The 18323-nt window shown below is 42.8% G+C and overlaps 1 protein-coding gene across 9 annotated transcripts in view; it reads left to right on the top strand.

The window, feature by feature from the left end:
- myo1b (myosin IB) overlaps window positions 1-18323 on the top strand; it is a 220772-nt gene that overhangs the window by 40459 nt on the left and 161990 nt on the right. The gene's annotated exons all lie outside the window — the stretch shown is intronic.

Genomic DNA, 18323 nt, shown 5'->3' with positions numbered 1-18323 from the left:
CGGCTGAAGTGAATTACAACTGAATGGCTCACGTACGCGTTTGTAATTTCTGTTGTGAGAAATGGCATCTGCAGTAGACTGGGTCTGTTTTGGGCACCAGTAGGCATTTGCAAACAAGCAAGCCCTTCATTTTCTATAGAGCCTTTCTTATCATCATCATCATCGTCACAACATATAATGAGGGCCTTTTGAAAGCCTGGTCCTTGGACAGCTGTGCACATCAGCCTTTATTTACTATGTCAGATTTCGAGTTTTAAAGTGTTTAGCTAAGATGTGTGGAAGGTTTTGGCCTTAACTTTATAACTGTACTAGGGGGCTATGCCCCCTGCTCGCCTCACTCGCCAACCACTGGGTTTGGTTAACCGGCTATACAATTTAAAGAGATTATTTTCATGGGAATTGTTACATAAGCATTATTTTCACTTTTACTTTAAAACTTTAGTAAAAACAATATTTGGAATTAACTTTTCTTCAAGATTTCATTGAATTTTGATTCCGTGTTTGGACTTAAATTGTGACAACGCAACGTATAACTGCATGTGAGTGAATATTGTTTCTTTCTCTCTAAAAATAAACTGACTTTTCGAATGTTTGTCCCTTTAATTTGTTAATTGTTATAACAAAAGCTATTCTCATGGGAAACTAAACGTTTTAATACGAATGGCATATCATCTTCTTTGGTGTCTGTTATCCCCTGAAGATGTGCTACATTACCTTTCTTGTCACCTGTTAATATTTTACATGTCAGAATTTTTTGACCAATTTAATACAACGAATCTTGTTCCATTGCATAGTCCATCACTCATACATAAATTCCGCAATAACATTACAATACATCCTTCTTTCAACAGTAATTCGGCCGGTGGAAGACAGGACGGTGTTAATGATTGTAGTTATTCTTCGTGATATTGTAAGTTGATGTTTTCATCTTCCACACCATCACCACCAATTGCTTCAGCATAGTCTATTGATACGCATTTAATCAATTTGCTATGTAACCAATCGACAATTTTCGTGTTAATTCGTTTGACTTCATCATTTCTCACTGCCATATTTAGATGAATGGGTGATTCCAAACTGGATCTTTGTGTGTGTGTTCATAAGTAAGCCCTTTAATGGATTGGTGTCTGTCCAGGTTAAGTGCCAGAACGCACCTAATGACCGTGGTCTTGTTTGAAAATCGTTGTAAGTAGGACGTGACTTGAAAGAATCTCATGGCAAAAGTCTCCGTGTCATGGGACTTCCTTTCAAAAAATCACGTCTCATCGCAGGATGTTTTATTATAATAGAGAGATATACGCACATGACATACAGTGCTCTCCATAAATTTTGGGGCAAAGGCACATTTTAACTCGATTGACCCCTCTGCTCTACAGTTTAAAATGGCAAATTAAACATTTCAGACCCCATTAAAGTGCACACTGCAGACTATTATTTAAGGGGGTTTGAATACATTTCAGTCACACAACACTTTTTCTACATAGTCCCCCATTTCAGGGCACCATAATATTTGGGACAATTGGCGCCGCAGGTGTTTGTGATTCTTCAGGTGGGTTTCGTGGCTTCATAAGATACCTCAGCTTGCTTTTACCCTTTGGAGATCGTAGTTGCCGTTGTTCAACATGAGGACAAGAGCTGTGCCGATGAAAGTCAAAGAAGCCATTATGAGGCTAAAGAACAAGAATCAAACCTTAGGACACATCGTGAAAACATAAGGATGACCGAAATTAACTGTCTGGAGTATCATGAAGAAGAAAAAGCATACTGGTGTGCTCACTAATCACAAAGGGTCTGGTAGGCCAAGGAAGACCTCCACTGCTGATGACAGAAGAATCCTCACTATAATCAATAAAAAGACCCAAACGCCTGTCTGACAGATCAGAAACAGTCTTCAGGGGGCTGTTGTGTGGGTCAGAGTCGACTATCGGCAGAAGACTTCATGCACACAAACACAGAGGTCGCACTGCCAGATGCAAACCACAAAAACAGGATGACCAGGTTACAGTTTGTGGAAAAAGGACTTGAAAGGGCCAGCAGAATTCTGGAAAAAGGTATTGTGTACAGACGAGACAAAGATGAACCTCATCAGAGTGACAGCAAGAGCAAAGTGTGGAGACGAGAAGGAACCGCCCGAGATCCAAAGCGGACCACCTCATCTGTTAAACATGGTGCAGGGGTGTTATGGCTTGGACATGTATGGCTGTCACAAGTCCTGGCACACTTCTCTTCATTGATGATGGGACTGCTAATGCACAGACACACAGTGAATTCTGAGGTGTGTAGAAACATCTGATCGGCTCAAGTTTCAGTCAGTGTCTCCAAACTCAGTGGACGGCACTTAATCCTCCCAACAAGATAATGAGCCAAACATGCTGCTGAGGCCACACAGGAGTTTATCCGCACTAAAAAATGGAAATGGTTGAATGCCAAGCATGTCACCCAATTTTAAAGCCAACTGAGCAGGCCATCCATATGCTGAAGAGACAACTTGAGGGGACAAGAGAAACAAGCAGGAGCTGAAGATGCATGAGAGGCTTGGCATAGCATCACCAGAGAAGATCCTCAGCCCCTGGTGATGTCTATGAATGGCAGACTTCAAGCAGTCATTGCATGCTGGGATATGTGACAAAGTCCTAAATATGATAACAGCTTTAATAGGCTTTTCATTGCTGTGTCCAAACATCATCGTGCCCTGAAATGCGTTTAGAAAAGGTGTTGTGTGACCGCAATGTGTTGAAATCTCTTTAAATGAAAGTCTGCAGGGTGCACTTCATTCAGAAGTCTGAATTGTTTCATTTGTCACTTTGAAGCAGAGGGTGAAATTAAGAATAAATGTCTATGTCCCAAACATTATGGAGGGCACGGTTTACCTACTGTATGGCATGTGCCAGATCAAGTGGACTGTCACTGCCGTCCAATGGCCTGAAATTCTAACCCACCATGATGCAGTTCTTTAATTGCACATGAGATCTGATGAAATAATAACAAACAATCAAACATGATGTATTTATTATCTTATGAAGAATTTCACTGCTGCTGAGCTGGCATTTGCATTTTGTTGATATGAATGTGAATGACTCAACTTTTGCAGCAGCTCTTTGCCTCATAGAGAGACCAAACAAAAGTGTCTGCCAGGCCCCTGCGTGCCACTTGTATCCTACAATCGATGTCAGGGTAAGCGGAAGAAAAAGTGACAGTAGCTGTAATTTGCATTTTTGTGGTCTGCTGGTACGAGGGCGAGTCACACATCTGTTTGCAAATATTTGCCAATGGTGGTTTATTACGGCCGAATCTACGTCCTCCTCGTTATTTTGGCTCAAATCATTAAGCCTGATGACTGGATAAACAAACACTGCAGCCTTTAACTGTATTTAAAAACTGATGCAGAATAGATTTTATTGATAAAGAGAGGATATTTTAAATTCTTGTGCCATAAAATTAAGCTTGGATTACTTTCAGGCTGTGGCCTTCGTGGTTTGCTCTGGCCTGTCAGCTAATGGCCGGCTTTAGGGCTCCTATAATTTGAAGGGGACAGCACTGACCTTATCTGCATTCACACTTCCAACCAGCCAGTCTGTATTTTATATAGTGCTTTTAGTAGTGGGCCTAGAGGCCTAATAAGGTTACAATGCAGTATGTGTGATAGGAGGGGATCTCGGGGCAGCTCTCTGGGATTTGGACCGAGTTTAGGGATCTTGCTAGAGATGTGCCTGATGCTAAAATAAATCTCAAATGTTGTTTTTCTTTTTTTTTTTTTTTTTTTTGCTGCAAAAGCCTTGTTCAAAGTCCACAGGTAATGTAAACAGAACTTTACTTGTCCCAAGAGGGGAATTTGGCCTTTTTATAAATAAATAAATCAACATACACACACACCAGAATGACTAAAACACAGAAGAAAAATGATTGCTTTCATTCTCCTTGAGATGTGATTGGTGTCCACCTGTGGCAAATTGAACTGATTGGATGTCCTTTCAAAAGGCACATGTGGACCTATGTATAGAAGGTCCTCTAATTTGTCCCACATTGCATGTCAGGACAAAAAAAAACAAGCCGTGAAGTCTAAGGAACTCTTTGTAGGCAACCCCAAATAGTGGGGAAGAACAGATCAGGACAAGGAGATCAAACCATTTGTAAAGCTTTGAGCGTTGGCGGGTGCACAGGGGACCTAAGAATTGTGAAATGGATGAAGTCTTTTAACCACTGGGGCTCTACCTAGAGTTGGCAGTCTGGCCAAACCGAGGAGCTCGGCAAGAAGGTGTGGTGACCAAGAATCCAATGGTCACTCTTAACAGAACTTCAGAAGTTTTCTGCTAAAATGGGAAAACCTGTCAAAAGGAGGATCATCTCAGCGGTCGAGCATTTGTGACAGACTGGCTCACCCCTGCTTCAAGTTTACCAAACCGCATTTAAAGGACTTTGAGTGCATGAAAGAAAAGATTCTGTGGTCTGTTGGGACAAAATCGATCTCTTTGAGAAGAACTCTTAAGCGCTATGAGGGGTGAAGACCAGACACTGCTATTTGGCTGCCTAATTCCATTCCTACAGTGAAGCATGGTGGTGGCAGCAGCATCATACTAGGAGAGTCGCTCTTGCTGGCAGGGACAGGTAGACACAACTGAGGTAAGGGTTAACACCACCCTATACAGGGTAGACATTGAAGAAAACCTGCTCCAGAGCCAATGCCATCTCACACTGGGGGTGATGTTTCACCTGTCAGAATGTCAGTGACCCAACGCATACAGCGGAGTGGCTTCAGGCCAAGTCTCTTGAGTGGTGCAGACTTAAACCCCATAGAACATGCATGGAGTGACCTGAAGGTGGCCGTTTTCAAATGTTCTCATCCGACCTGATGGTGCTTCTGAGGTTCTTCCAGGAAGAATGGGACAAACTGACCAAATCCAGGTGTGCAAAGCTCGTCATTGTGGGCTACTGAATGTACACTGATGGCCAAAAGTGGGAAATGTATCCATTTATGATTAAATCTATGACACAGTAAAGCATGAAGTAAGTGAAGGGGCCTGAAATCCTTGCATAGACAGATAAGACAGAGAAGTGGAATATGCTTCACATTAAATGACAACTTACATTCATTTCAGGAACAGACTTGCTGGGCAGCTAGCGAGTGACACGCGACACTGTTGACAATGGCAGGTGACGCACACTGACTCGAGCGATACTTGCGGGTGAAGGCGGTCCTTTAAATGGCCTTCTGAATGACCCGGCTGGTATTGCAGCACAGATATTTACACGGCCACTTGTCCGGTTGTTTGCAGTCAGCTGTGAAATTCGGCTAATCTCTACTCCGTCTGCTAAAGCCGACCCTTTGACATCATCCAGGCTGCAAATCCATCCTCTTGTATATGTTCGCTCGATGGTGACACATTTCATTTCATGTGTAGAGGCATTCAAGTCCTTTGACTTGGAGGGGTGGCAGTTCTTAAGATGGTCCGGGTTCTTCAGCTTGGCAAATTTTATGTTCGTGATGAATGGACCACCACGAACCCGTCAGTGAGACAAACGACATATCAAGCTTCGTTTCCGGCCCTCGGGTTATTTAAAGTGTAGTGACGTGGCTGTCCAACTGCTGTTATGACAACGTAAAGGCTGAGTGGAAGGTGTGCCGTTCCTCCATTGCTTGAAATCTGCTTTCTTAATAATTGGTGTCCCATTCGGCAGGCTGCCTGCAACCCTGAACTGGTGACATCCGTCTGTCCATTCTCAAGTCTGCTGAATCCAGGCCAGCATGGGTGCAAGGAAGGAATTAATCCCGTATGGGTGCCAGTCTATTAATGGGTACACACTAATGGTGTGCAGTTGGCCTAATGTGCTCATCATGAGGATGTGCAAGGAAAACCCGGGAGTCCAGAGGGGGCCAAAAAAAATTTAAAAAATACATGGACAAAGGGAGAACTTGAAAGCTGCAGGTAACTTTAAGATTTCATCGTGGTCTCCTGGGAATACTGAAGTGCCCAACTCTGTGTCAAATTAGAATCCACCGTTCACCAAAACTGTAGGTCTTTAGAATGAAGGAGGAAAACTGGAGTGCCCAGAAAGTAAGAACTGTAGATCCCTAATGATCTTTGAATGGGAAAGCTGTATAGAGTCAAATAAACGAAGTGAGAGCAAAGATGTTAATGTTGGGTGGTAAATTTATGGATTGTTCACAAAAAAAAAAAAAAAAACACTTTCCCGGACTGTCCAAGTTTATTGCAGGCTTCTGGGAAGGCTTGCTTATGGGTCAGCTCCAGGCCTGAATGGAACGTCAAAACACTAGAGAGACGACCACTCAAATGCCATTTTAGCATCCCCAGCTAACTTAACATGCGATTAATGGCTTTACAAAGCCTCTCATGCAGCCATCTTCAGCTCCTGCTTGTTTCTCTTGTCCCCTCAAGTTGTCTCTTCAGCATATGGATGGCCTGCTCAGTTGGTTTTAAATCGGGTAACATGCTTGGCCATTCAGCAATTTTCCATTTTTTTTAGCTTTGATAAACTCCTGTGTTGCCTCAGCAGTATGTTTGGCTCATTACCTTGTTGGAGGATGAAGTGCCATCCACTGAGTTTGGAAACATTGACTGAACTCGAGCAGATGAGAAGTGTCTACACACCTCAGAATTCACTGTGTGTCTGCCGTCAGCATCTCCATTATCAATGAAGAGAGTGTGCCAGCACCTGTAGCAGCCATACATGCCCAAGCCATAACAACCCCTGCACCATGTTTAACAGATGAGGTGGTCTGCTTTGGATCTCAGGCAGTTCCTTGTCATCTCCACACTTTGCTCTTGCCATCACTCTGATGAGATTCATTTTTGTCTCATCTGTCCACAGACCACCTTCCAGAATTCTGGTTCTTTCAAGTCCTTTTTCACAAACTGTGGGAGAAGACCCCCACCCCCAAAAAAGGGAAACTTGAACACAAATGGGGTCAACAATGGAGTCCCTGATGGGTCTGCCCTGGAACCGTTACTTTTTCTTCTTTATATTATTTATAATATACAGTGATACCTTGGTATACATCTGCTTTGGAATAAGTCCAACTTGGTATACGTCCTGTTTGGACATGAAAATTTTTGCTTTGTATACGACCTTTGTTTGGAATACGACTCGCATGCTTCCCTTGTTTACCTCATTCTCGAGACAAAGCCACGACTGCCCACGAGCGTCAGTACGGCAGTTGCTAGCATTTAGTGAACAACTCGCATGCTACCTGTTGTATATGATTGTTCAATGATGCTTTTGTCCATTGCTTTCTGTTCGAGTGTTGATTGCTATGGCCTGCGTCTTTTGAGACGTACGACTGCCGGAGGGAGGGAGGGGTGTGGTGTAGAAGGCACGCTGTATGGAGAGTTGGTTAAACATGGTGCAATATACAGCATTCGAAATGTTATTCTGAGTGTGTCGCTACTTGAATCTGGAGAACACTACACTACCCTTGTTTACCTCTCTCTCGAGAGAAAGCCACGACTGCCCACGAGCGTCTGTATGGCAGTTGCTAGCATTCAGTGAACAACCCGCGCTATAACTCTCTGTGAATTTTCAGGTGATTTTGTGTTTTTTTGCGTAAATTTGAATTGTTTGTTGAAATATATGAAGGTGCCAATGCGTATCCAGGACTTGGCTGCTGCATACCTACCGTATGACGAGAACGACGGTATGTACAATTGTGAAAAACAAAGACGTTATTAAAAAGTAAAGTGAGGTTAAATTTTCATTTATTTCATCTAAATGCTTTTGTATTTATGTATTTTAGTATTAAGCAGTGTTTAAATTATTTTATATAGCCCCATCAATGTATAATATGCCAATAACAATATGATTTTTTTTCATGGGAACGGATTAATCATTTTCCCCTTATTTCTTATGGAAAAAATTTGTTTGGTATATGTCCTGTTTGGTATAAGTCCAAGGATCTGGAACGGATTAAGGATGTATACCGAGGTATTAACATATATTATATTTATATTAATGACATTGATTTTGGTGTAGTTGGCAAACTTTGTAGTTAGTGAAATTTGCAGATGACACCAAAATTTAGGAGGTTGGTGGGGTTTGACAGACACTGAGAAGGCAGCAAAAACAATTCAGAAAGACGTGGAGAAGCTTCACATCCGGGTGAACACTTAAAATGGAGTTTAGCCTGGAAACGTGCACACTGTGGGTTGTAAACTAGAAATGTAACCACAGTCTCTAGTCTGTGAGGTGGCAGCCGTTACCCTCTGAGCGACCATGCCACCTAGCTTTCTTTTCTCTTTACAGTTTCTAGCAAACCTTACCATATCAACAGTGATCAGAAGGTATTTCATAAAGCAAACAAGATTTCAGAGCGAGGACCCTTTATGCTTGGCCGACTGCAAACGTAGTGCAGTGCATTTGTCAAGATGATGAGATAGCTGGAGACAACAGCCAAAAAAATTGGCGGAAAGATGTCGTGGTCCTCTCACCCCCACTTTTTTATCTGATCGAATGATAAATGTCCCTTTTTAGTAACACTTCAGTTTAGGTACTGCACAAATGCATCTCTCTTACTCTTATGTAACGACAATGATGAACACTTCTTTGCGTCTTCGTAACACTTATAACGCATCAGCAAAATGTTTCTTCATCTCTGTAATGTGACAGACTAACAGAATGTCACTTTGGAGTGGTCTGAGGTGGCTTAACTGAGATGCTTTTCTCTTGATATTACATAAAAGACCCCTGAGTCCTTTTATATTAACACGCAATTTTACTATCCTGTCGATACTCGACACACCACTGAGATGAATAAGCCATCTACTGAAGTGCTATGAAGCCTTTGTTAAGGTCTGGTTGCTCATTTTTTTGCAGTACCTACATTAATGTGTTGTTTTTTTTTAATCCTGACTTTGAAGTTTAATTCAGTCGAGCTTTATTTTATAAAGTGCCTTTCCTAATGCCCCACCACCATGTTTTTAATGTACACAGTAGAAAATAAATTCCACTGACACTTGGAATTTTAGTTAAATGGACTCTGCAGTCTGTGGCGTCAATCTTGAGGACTGAGAGCTCTTCACTTGCTCGGCTGTGCCACCTGCCTGTGGTGGTGTTTTTTTTTTTGTCTTGCTCTTTTTTTGAGTTTGAAACTTTCTGTGTAAGAATTGTCAGATTCAAGGTAGACGAGGCAAATGTCAGAGTACTTCTTGATGAGAAGATGGAGGTTCTGTGCTCTGTTACGTGTTTTGTGATTCTGCATTCTGTGAATGGTCCCATGTAACATACATAAGCTTCATAATTTCCCATCCACCCCCTTAAATGATTCTGGGGCCAGCAGCAAATGGTATCAAGGCAGGATACTGACCTGGACACCAGTCCATCATAGGGCCCACACGTCGGTGTAGGGCTGGAGTTTCTTGTGGATTTCGGAGATCTGTTGTAGGAATTCACAACACATGGAGAACATGAGTGATCAGCTGTGAGGTTTGAACTTCACACCACTGCTAATTAATCCATTAAGTACCCTGGAATCTATAAGGGTTAAAGAAACCATTAGGAAAAATCATCCGAACAGCAGTATGTTGGACAAACTGTAGATGATGTGGAAATTTTATGTGCAGCCGTCATCCCCCTATACCCCAGCATATTATTCTCTTTTGGGCTTTGTGGTTTTCATTTTGTACTTCATGTAATTGCGGTGAATGCCAAGTACCTTTAAATGATCGTAACACACTGAGGTCTCTGCTAGAATATGCCAGCTGATGGCTTGGCTCATTCCCAGCCTGCCTAAGGCTCCAACAAGCAGACGTGGAATTGAAAACACTTTGTCACTGGATCTGAGAAGCAGACGCACGTTTATTGACCCGAGGGGTTCTCCTCCCCTGCTCTCGGTGGGCCGACTGTTCTAGAGAGAATATCGTTTCATTTTATAGGGTTGCTCTGTGGGCCTGCTAGAGAATTGTTGTCGCAATAGTCCGTCTTTGGGTATGGAACAGCTGTGGCCATCACTGTGGTGTCCTACGGTTGGGGGTCCCCTTATGTTTTAAGTTGCTGTGCTAAAGGCAGTCCAGGGGGTGGATAGAAGATGTTGGAAATGGCTGCTATGTGCCACCCCAGTCTTATGAGGCGTGTTGTTCTGATGTGACTGGCGGTGATGATGAGGAGATTTACACCCAACAGCTGCCAAAGTCATTGAACTGCTCCACCCATCACCTCATTATATGGCAACATCATTAGAAAAATGGGGGTATTTGCATATGCTATATGTCAGGGTGACAGTTCTTGGGAGAAATGAATTGAATATATAATGCAAAAAATCAAGTGGGCATTAGCAATATGATGTTAAAAAACAGCCGGGTTTTCATTTATGAAACGTGATTAACCCTATTCCTGAGTATGTTCGTCCATCCATCCATCCAATTTCAGGGTTGCAAAGTATTGTCGTAACATTCTCAAAGCCGCTTAGAGCAGTTCAGAATTGTAGAGTGCCTTAGCCTAGCCTGGCAGCATCAAGCAGAAGAATCATGCCATATCATTACTAGCTGTGCTACCCATGTTTAGACAGGCTGAAATCTAGGTAGTCAACATAGACCTCTGTATTATTTGGGTTTCTGCCCAATTGCTGTGTCTCTGCCATTCAAACAGATGACACATCACAAACATTGTAGTATTAAAATGACTGCCTTTGTAAATCCAACAGATGGCGCATCACAAACCTTTGTAGTAATAAAATGGACTGCCTTTGTCAATCAAACAGATGGTGCATCACAAACATTTGTAGCCATGCATTTTATTACTGCAGACTAGCTGTGTCATGCATGTAAACCTCAGGGTTAATGTCTGCATTGCACCACCTATTTGAATGTATTTTGTAATGCATGTAGTAATAAAATGCAATGCATTTGTCATTACAGCAGATGGCGCATCTCAAACATCCAACAAGTGTCTATGTGCCTTTGTCTGCCTGTCCATTTGCTAAGTCTCTGTCATTCCAAAAGATGGGGCATCACAATTATTTTTAATAATATAATGCATCGCACTTGTCATTCCAACAGATGGCGCATCACAAATGCTAATACTGCTTTAATGAACAGAGACATACATGTTGCATGTGTCATTGATGGTGCACTGCACACATTAATTCTGAGGTCTGTGTCGAGTGCTTAGATGTCAACCCATCTTAAACGGGTAGCACAGCTAGTCTGTGGTAGTTTAAATTCATTGCTACAAATCAATCAACATTTATTTATATAGCACATATTCATACAAAAAAAGTAGCTCAAAGTGCTTTACAAAATGAATACAAAAATAGAAGACACAATAAAAAATAAACACAAGTCAACATTAATTAACATAGAATAAGTAAGGTCCGATGGCCAGGGTGGACAGAAAAAACAAAAAAAGCTTCAAAAGCTGGAGAAAAAAAATAAAATCTGTAAAAAATGTTTTTTATGCGCCATCTGTTGGAATGACAGGAACATAGCAACCAGATGGACACACACAGGTACACAGACTCTTGACCTTTTATTAAGGTGGACATGTCATTGCATTGTAGGGGTGACATGGTGGCACAATAGTAATGCTGATATCTCGTGACAAGGAGCACTTGGGACTTGAAGCCTAGTCTCCTTATTGCGAGGCAGCAGCATGTGTATGTTCTCTCTGTGTCCTCGAGGGTTTCCTCTGGGTGCCCTGGTTTCCTACCACAGTCCAAAGATATGGAGGATAGATGAATTGGCACTGCTAATTTAGCCCGTGTGTGTGTGTGTGTGTGTACAGAAATCGGGCAAAAGTCATTCACCCAGCAGGCGCCTGTGCAGTTGGAGTGACTTCTGTCCTCCTGAAATTACCTAAGCTGCCAATTATCACCTGGCTCTACTTTCTGACATGCCGACCTGACACACAACAGCAGAGATGAATTCTAAGCAAGGCTGTTAGGTCAAAGGTTAATGCGATGAGACCATTAAGGTGCTGCCTGCTGGGAACATGAGCAGTGAATGTAGGCCAGCAGAGTGAATTGAGAGCAGCATGGTGTGCCTGTATTTGTGTGTGTGTGTGGGGCTCTTGAGTGCATGTTGGGTACAAGGAATAACCAAAAATTAGCAGACCCCCAGCCCACTTAGAAGCCCAAGAATTGAAGCAGTGCAAAATGTTGCCGGATATCCAGGGATTTGCATCAGTGGCGTGTGCTCTTCATGGCAGATGGTGAACTCCATCTGTTGCACTCTAATTGGGTTATCAGGAGATGAGTTGTCGATGATGATTTTTTTTTTTTTTTTGTCGTCATCTTTTTGTTTCTGTCTAATTTATTCTTCTTTAATGGCTTTGTTAAATAGATCTGAGAAAATATTCAATTTTTTAGATAAAGCCTGTGTGTGGCCTAGTGGTGGTTATTCTGCCTCACACTTGTAGAGATACAAGTTCACTCTTGCTTTGTCATCTGTGATAAAACTTGTGTGTTTTACAATAAATGGGGCAGGGAGTGTTTGTTCTTCACAGTCCCAGTGAGGCACTATGCAGGCTTATTGCCCTTGGGTATAAAAGACCCCCAGTCACATTTCTTGACACACACTTCTACTGGGTGATTTATTGACTGAAAGTCCTCAGTTTTAGTATCGGAGAGAGGATGTGCAGAATTTTCCATTATGGCACTCAGTTTTGTCTTCATTCTCTCCTTTGCTATGACCTCCAGGGGCTCCATGGGCCTCATAACTGAGCCCGCCTTTGTAATTGGCCTGTTGCTTTGGCAGGCCCCCCTTGAACTGATGTTTCCAGCCCAGCACACCGCAAAGATAAAGCACCTTGAGCATGGGAAAGGCACTGTATAAATAAAAAATGACATTTGTTGAAGATGTGAAAGATGTCACTACCCACGTCAAAGGAACGCCGTCTCCCATTCTTCTCTAGTTCAACTGTGTTACGAGACCAGTCCAACCTGTCATTAATGTGGACCTCCAAGTATTTGTAGGAGTGGACCACCTCTACATCCACTCCTTGAATAGTGACCACCAGGCATAGAGGCTCACAGATTCTAAGAAAGTCCATAGACAGATGAACAATATTGAGCAAGAAGCAGATTATGGAGTGACAAGGAAATGTTTACAATAGAAAGGTAACAGAAAGGTGTGTGTTAGTGCAGATTTCTAACTTAAAGAACTTGATGTTTGTTTGCTTTTATTTGTTCATTCTTTTTGTTTTTGGCTAGCATTTTTGAATTTTATTATTCATTTATTTTAATGAAAAACTCCTCTTCCTTGATTGGTCCCTCAGCCGTAGAGATAGGTAACACTGTATATGTCCCAAGGAGGAAATTTGCTATATGCAGTATATTGGAGTTAATAGTCCTATATAAAAAAACCCTATTGAGGTTTCACTTTAACGTTCAAGTAAATTGACACTAATGGGACCACCAAGGTGTATTGCCCCTAAAGAGAATTGCAGGATTTTTTGCAACGCTGACCAGAACGAGTGGCTTCAGAAGACTGGCGTCCTTTGTTTGTAAGTGCCTGCCAGGACAGCATCCTGTTTTTGACAGCAGTGTTGAAATGTGATCATTTAGCATCTGGAGACCACTTGAAATCTTCTGGGGCTTGATTATCTGACGGGGCCATTAGGATTATGTAGACGCCTGAAGTCGCTGTCATCTGTCCTTAGTGAGTTATTGATTGCCATTGTCATTGAGATAAGGGGGTGCCTGCCTGCTGCACCCTAATCCACTTCTCTTAACGTTTATGCATCTGTCACTTTAAATCTCCTACAGATTTGCATTGATTTTTCTTACCCCTGTGGATCTTTTCCAAGTGCTGCATTGGGATTATCAACCAGATTAGCTCAAATCTTGTAACAAGACAGGTCCATCTTAATTATGGAGTCCTGGTGCTCTTGTTAGTGACTCATGGGATGGAGACTCCTTTAGATTTCAGTATCAGTGTCCCAGTCTCCTGTCACGTAAGCGTTTACCAATCTTATGCAATGGTAGTATGTGGAGTGCTCTGCCACTCTCCCTGTGGAGCTGCTTTTCCATTTTTTCCATTGGCGCTGCACACTCTCACCAACTGCACATCTGTCTTCCTGTAGGACTTGCCCGTCTTTTGTTCTCGTCCCCTGAGAGAATTTTTGACATCTGATAGTGACAAACACGTTGTGATATGAGTGGCAGGCAGCTCATCTGGTTTCTTTTGTTTCCTCATTCTAAAGATAAATCCTTTGGGCCAAAGCTAAAGTGAGTTTGCTGTGGTTCCCACTGAAAGGGGATCATTTTATCCCTAAAGTTGGTACTGGATGTTTAACTGAAGCTTTTAATTTGAACATTTTACTGGGTGGTTTTTATACAAAAGTCTTACAAAGTATTCAGATCCCTTTACGTTCTGCATGTTATTGTGTATTGTAGGTTTAGTTTGAAATGGACACACCTGCCATTGTTGACCGTCAATCTGCACTCAGTATCCCATAATGATAAAATGACACCAGGTTTCCAAATTACAAGTTAAAACCGCTTCCTAGAAGTATTCACACCCTTAATACAGCACTTTGTAGAAGCCTTCTTAGCAGCAATTCCAGCTTTGAGTCATCTTGGGAAGTCTTTACAAGCTTTGCAATCCTGAACTTGGGTAGTTTCTCCCATTCTTTCTGTCAGATCCACTCAACTTCTGTTAGATTGGATGGGATGCATCTGTAAATTTCCATCTTCAATTCTCTCCACACCAGGTTTATGTCTGGGCCACTCGGACACTCGAAGACTTGTCCTGAAACTACTCCAGCATTGTCTTAACTGTATGTCTCACCAGTTTGCCATAAAGCCCATTATGGTGGATTATTCTTTGGGAAGATTCTTCCATCACCATACAAGTTCTCTGGAGCTCTGGTAAATTGAGCATCAAGTTTTTGGTCACCTTCTCCCCCAATTGCCTGCTTTGGCTGTGTAGCCAGCTCTTGACCCCCATCCTCTTGGTGTCATTTTGGGGTTTTTAATCCGAAGTTAAAGCTTTATTGGCATGTGGACAGCTGCTGCAAGTAAAGAGGCATATGAGAGATGTTCAAAAAGTTTCCACAATTTTATATTTTCATTTGAAACGGTGAAGGTAGGCGGAGTTAGTAATTGGTTGTGTCTGAGTGTGTCATGTGACTAGTTCAGTCTGGCCCTTGCAATTTTGTATGAGAGTTGTCACCCTGTGTTAATGATGGCTGCCAAACTTAGAACGCTGTTCCTCTTTGGTGCAATTTATATCGTAAGCTTTTTGTGGGCAGAAGGTGTAGTGGGAGCACAGATTCATCTCCGCATGTGTGCTCTGTATGGGGATAAAGTTCTCTCTCTTAGTCGTCTGTGAGTGGATTGAAATGTTCAAAAATAGCCGTCCTAGTGTGATGGATGCAGAGTGCTCTGGACGTCCAGCCACAGCCACAACCACAAGGGATGAAGAAAGAACCCTGGGACTGATTCGCGAAAACAGAATTTTTTGCTCATGGCGTGAAAAAGTTGATACGACGCTGGGAAAATTGCATCGCAAAGGAAGGTGACTATGTAGAAAAGTGATATCATTTGCTTTTTGAAATACTTAATAAATAGAGTTAAAAAGTGTGGAAACGTCTTGATCCCTCTTACTAATAAAGCAGACTGTTGTTAAAACCTCAAGGGCTGTCAGAGACTTGTCCTAAAGCCATTCCAGCATTATCTTAGATGCATACTTTGTGTCATTGCCGTGCTGTAAGGTGAGCCGTCGCCCCCAGCTTGAGGTGGCATGTACTCTGGAGCAGGTCTTCTTTAAGGACCTCTCAGTAATTTGGCTGCATTCATCCTTCCCTCAGTTCTGACCAGTCTCCCAGCCCCTGCACTCCCATAACATGATGTTGCCACCAGCACGTTTCACTGTAGAGATGGTGTTAGGCAGGTGATGAGCATTGCCTGGTCTTCATCAGACATAGTACTTAGAGTTCTGCCCAAGAAGTTCAATTTTGGTCGAGTCACACCAGAGAATATTTTTCCTCATGCCTCCCAGAAGTCCTTTAAATGCCGTTTGACAATCTCCACATGCACCTGATTTGGTGGAGTGCTACTGAAATGGTCACCTTTATGATAGGCCCTCCCATCTCAGCAGAGGATTTCTGGAGCTCCGTTGGAGTGCCTATTGGATTCCTGCCCGAAGCCCTTGTTTCCCGGTTACTCAACCTGGCCAAATGACCAGCTCTAGGAAGAGTCCTAGTGGTTCCAAATGTCTTCCCTTTCACAATTCCTGAAGCCACTGTACTCCTGGGAAACACCTGTTGGAATGAGCATTGGATTCTTGGTCACCTTCTTGTCCAAGGCCTTCATGCCCGCTCCTTCTTTTGACAGGTTCTCCCATTTCATCTGAAAACTTCTCAAGCTCTGTTCGAGTGACCATTGGATTCTTGATCCACCTCCCTGACCCGAGGTATTTCTTGTCTGGTTACTCCATTTGCCTGGACGGCCGTCTCAAGGAAGAGTCTTGGTGGTTGCAAACTTCTTCCATTTCACAATTTGGGAGGCCAATGGGATCTTGGGAACACCTAAAACTTTAGAAGTGGTTTCATCCCCTTGTCATGATCCTATGCCCCACCTACAGAGAGTTCCTTGGACTTCATGGCTTAGTTTGTCCTGACCTGCATTTTGAATTGTAGGACCTTCTACAGTATATGCAGGTGCATGTGTGCCTTTCTAAGTGCTGTCCACTTGAGTTTAGCACAGGAGGACATCGATCAAGTTCTAGAAACATTTCAAGGAGAATTCAAGCAAACAGGGGGCACCTGAGCACAATGTGGGGTGGGTGCCACTGCAAAGGCCCTGAATGCTTAAATCAAAACGAGATTTCAGCTTTTAATTTGTAGTGAATTTGTAGATCTTTCTTGAAACATGTCACTTTCTCATCATGGGTTATTAAGTGTAAATTGGTTGGCAAAAGTGGCAGATTTCATGATTTTTAAAATGAATTTGGCAACACAAAGTGTGTAGAGAGTGAAAGGGGTCTGAAGACCTTCTCAGTCCACTGTATGCCTCATCACAATTTGTGAAGGTCTACAGAGGGATCCTTAGACGTCATGCTTTGGTTTTTGTCCTGACATGCAGTATGAATTGTGGGACCTTCCTTACACAGGTACATATGGTTCTTCCTTAATGATGTCAATCAGTTCATTTTGGAGCAGGTGGACACCAATCACATTCTAGAAACATCTCAAGGAGAATTAAAGCAAATGGGAGGCACCTGAGCATAATGGAATGAAAGATTTTCAGGTTTTGATTTTTAATAAATTTGCCAGAACAACAAAGTGACGATGACGAGGCAGACAGTGACGGATTGTCCAGTGAAGAGACAATGCAACAAATGCGGTTAGAAACTCTTAATGATGAGACGGGAACGTCAAAATGAACGGGTCAACGGCCCAGGGTCTGCCAGTCCTCATCTTGTGTGCATTGTGCATTGGCAGGGATGCTAGGGTATGATACCTGCTGACGAGTTTGCTTCCTATTATGAATATCTTGCTCTAGTAGTGGCAGATTGTATTTAGAGCATGGCTTAAAGATGGACACGCTTGTGTAAAGCATCATAGATGCTGACATCTCCTTCCTTACTGGCCAAGGTGGACTTGGTCTTTCATATCAAGTAATACTTATCTTGTAAGCGGTGTGTTTTTCTTGGCTGAATTCTTTGAGGTGAACACATACATATTATATAACAATAATTCCATTTCCAAAATGAACTTCTAGATCCTTCCTCTGTTTTCTGTGCATCTTTTATAGTGGATATGTTTAAGAAAATGACATCAAGGCGCCACCCTTTCTCCTTTTAACTCGACTGTGTGGGTGATCTTGCATAACACACACTTGGTTATGAATGGAACATCATTCAGAGGCCTGCCAGTTTTACTTTCTAACTCGCTGTGCAGCAGCCCGGTCATTCAAATTAGACTTGTTAAATTTAGAAAATGGGAAATGGCTTGCAAGGCACACCACCACACCTAAATTTAGTAGGGCAGATCCAATAATCTAGCAATCATTACATGTGGTGTGGCAGACAGCCGGGACCCGTGTCCGGCAGGGACACCCCTTTGACACTAGATACGGGGGAGCAGCCATGGAATCCATGCTGCGTCCCCCGGAACACTTGGTGGCAGCCCCCCTGGGTTGCATCGTGGCCAATATTTTGGAACATCGGAGCACATTCCTCCTGTTGGGCTCTGTGGCCAACGCCAGGGGGAGCTGCACGGCCTAACGAGCCCGTCTGGGTGGGAATGCAGCCACACACGGAGGTGCAGCCAGAAGTAGGTCAACGAGCACCTGCAGCACTTCCGGGTGGGCTATAAAAGGAGCCGATAATCACCACTCTGGGCGCCAGAGTCGGGAGGAGGAGGACGACGAA

The sequence above is a fragment of the Polypterus senegalus genome, chromosome 6, assembly GCF_016835505.1.
Source record: "Polypterus senegalus isolate Bchr_013 chromosome 6, ASM1683550v1, whole genome shotgun sequence".
In the NCBI taxonomy this organism is placed as follows: Eukaryota; Metazoa; Chordata; class Cladistia; order Polypteriformes; family Polypteridae; genus Polypterus; species Polypterus senegalus.
Note: the sequence above shows the minus strand (reverse complement) of the source record. Positions and strands in the feature narration are given on the sequence as shown.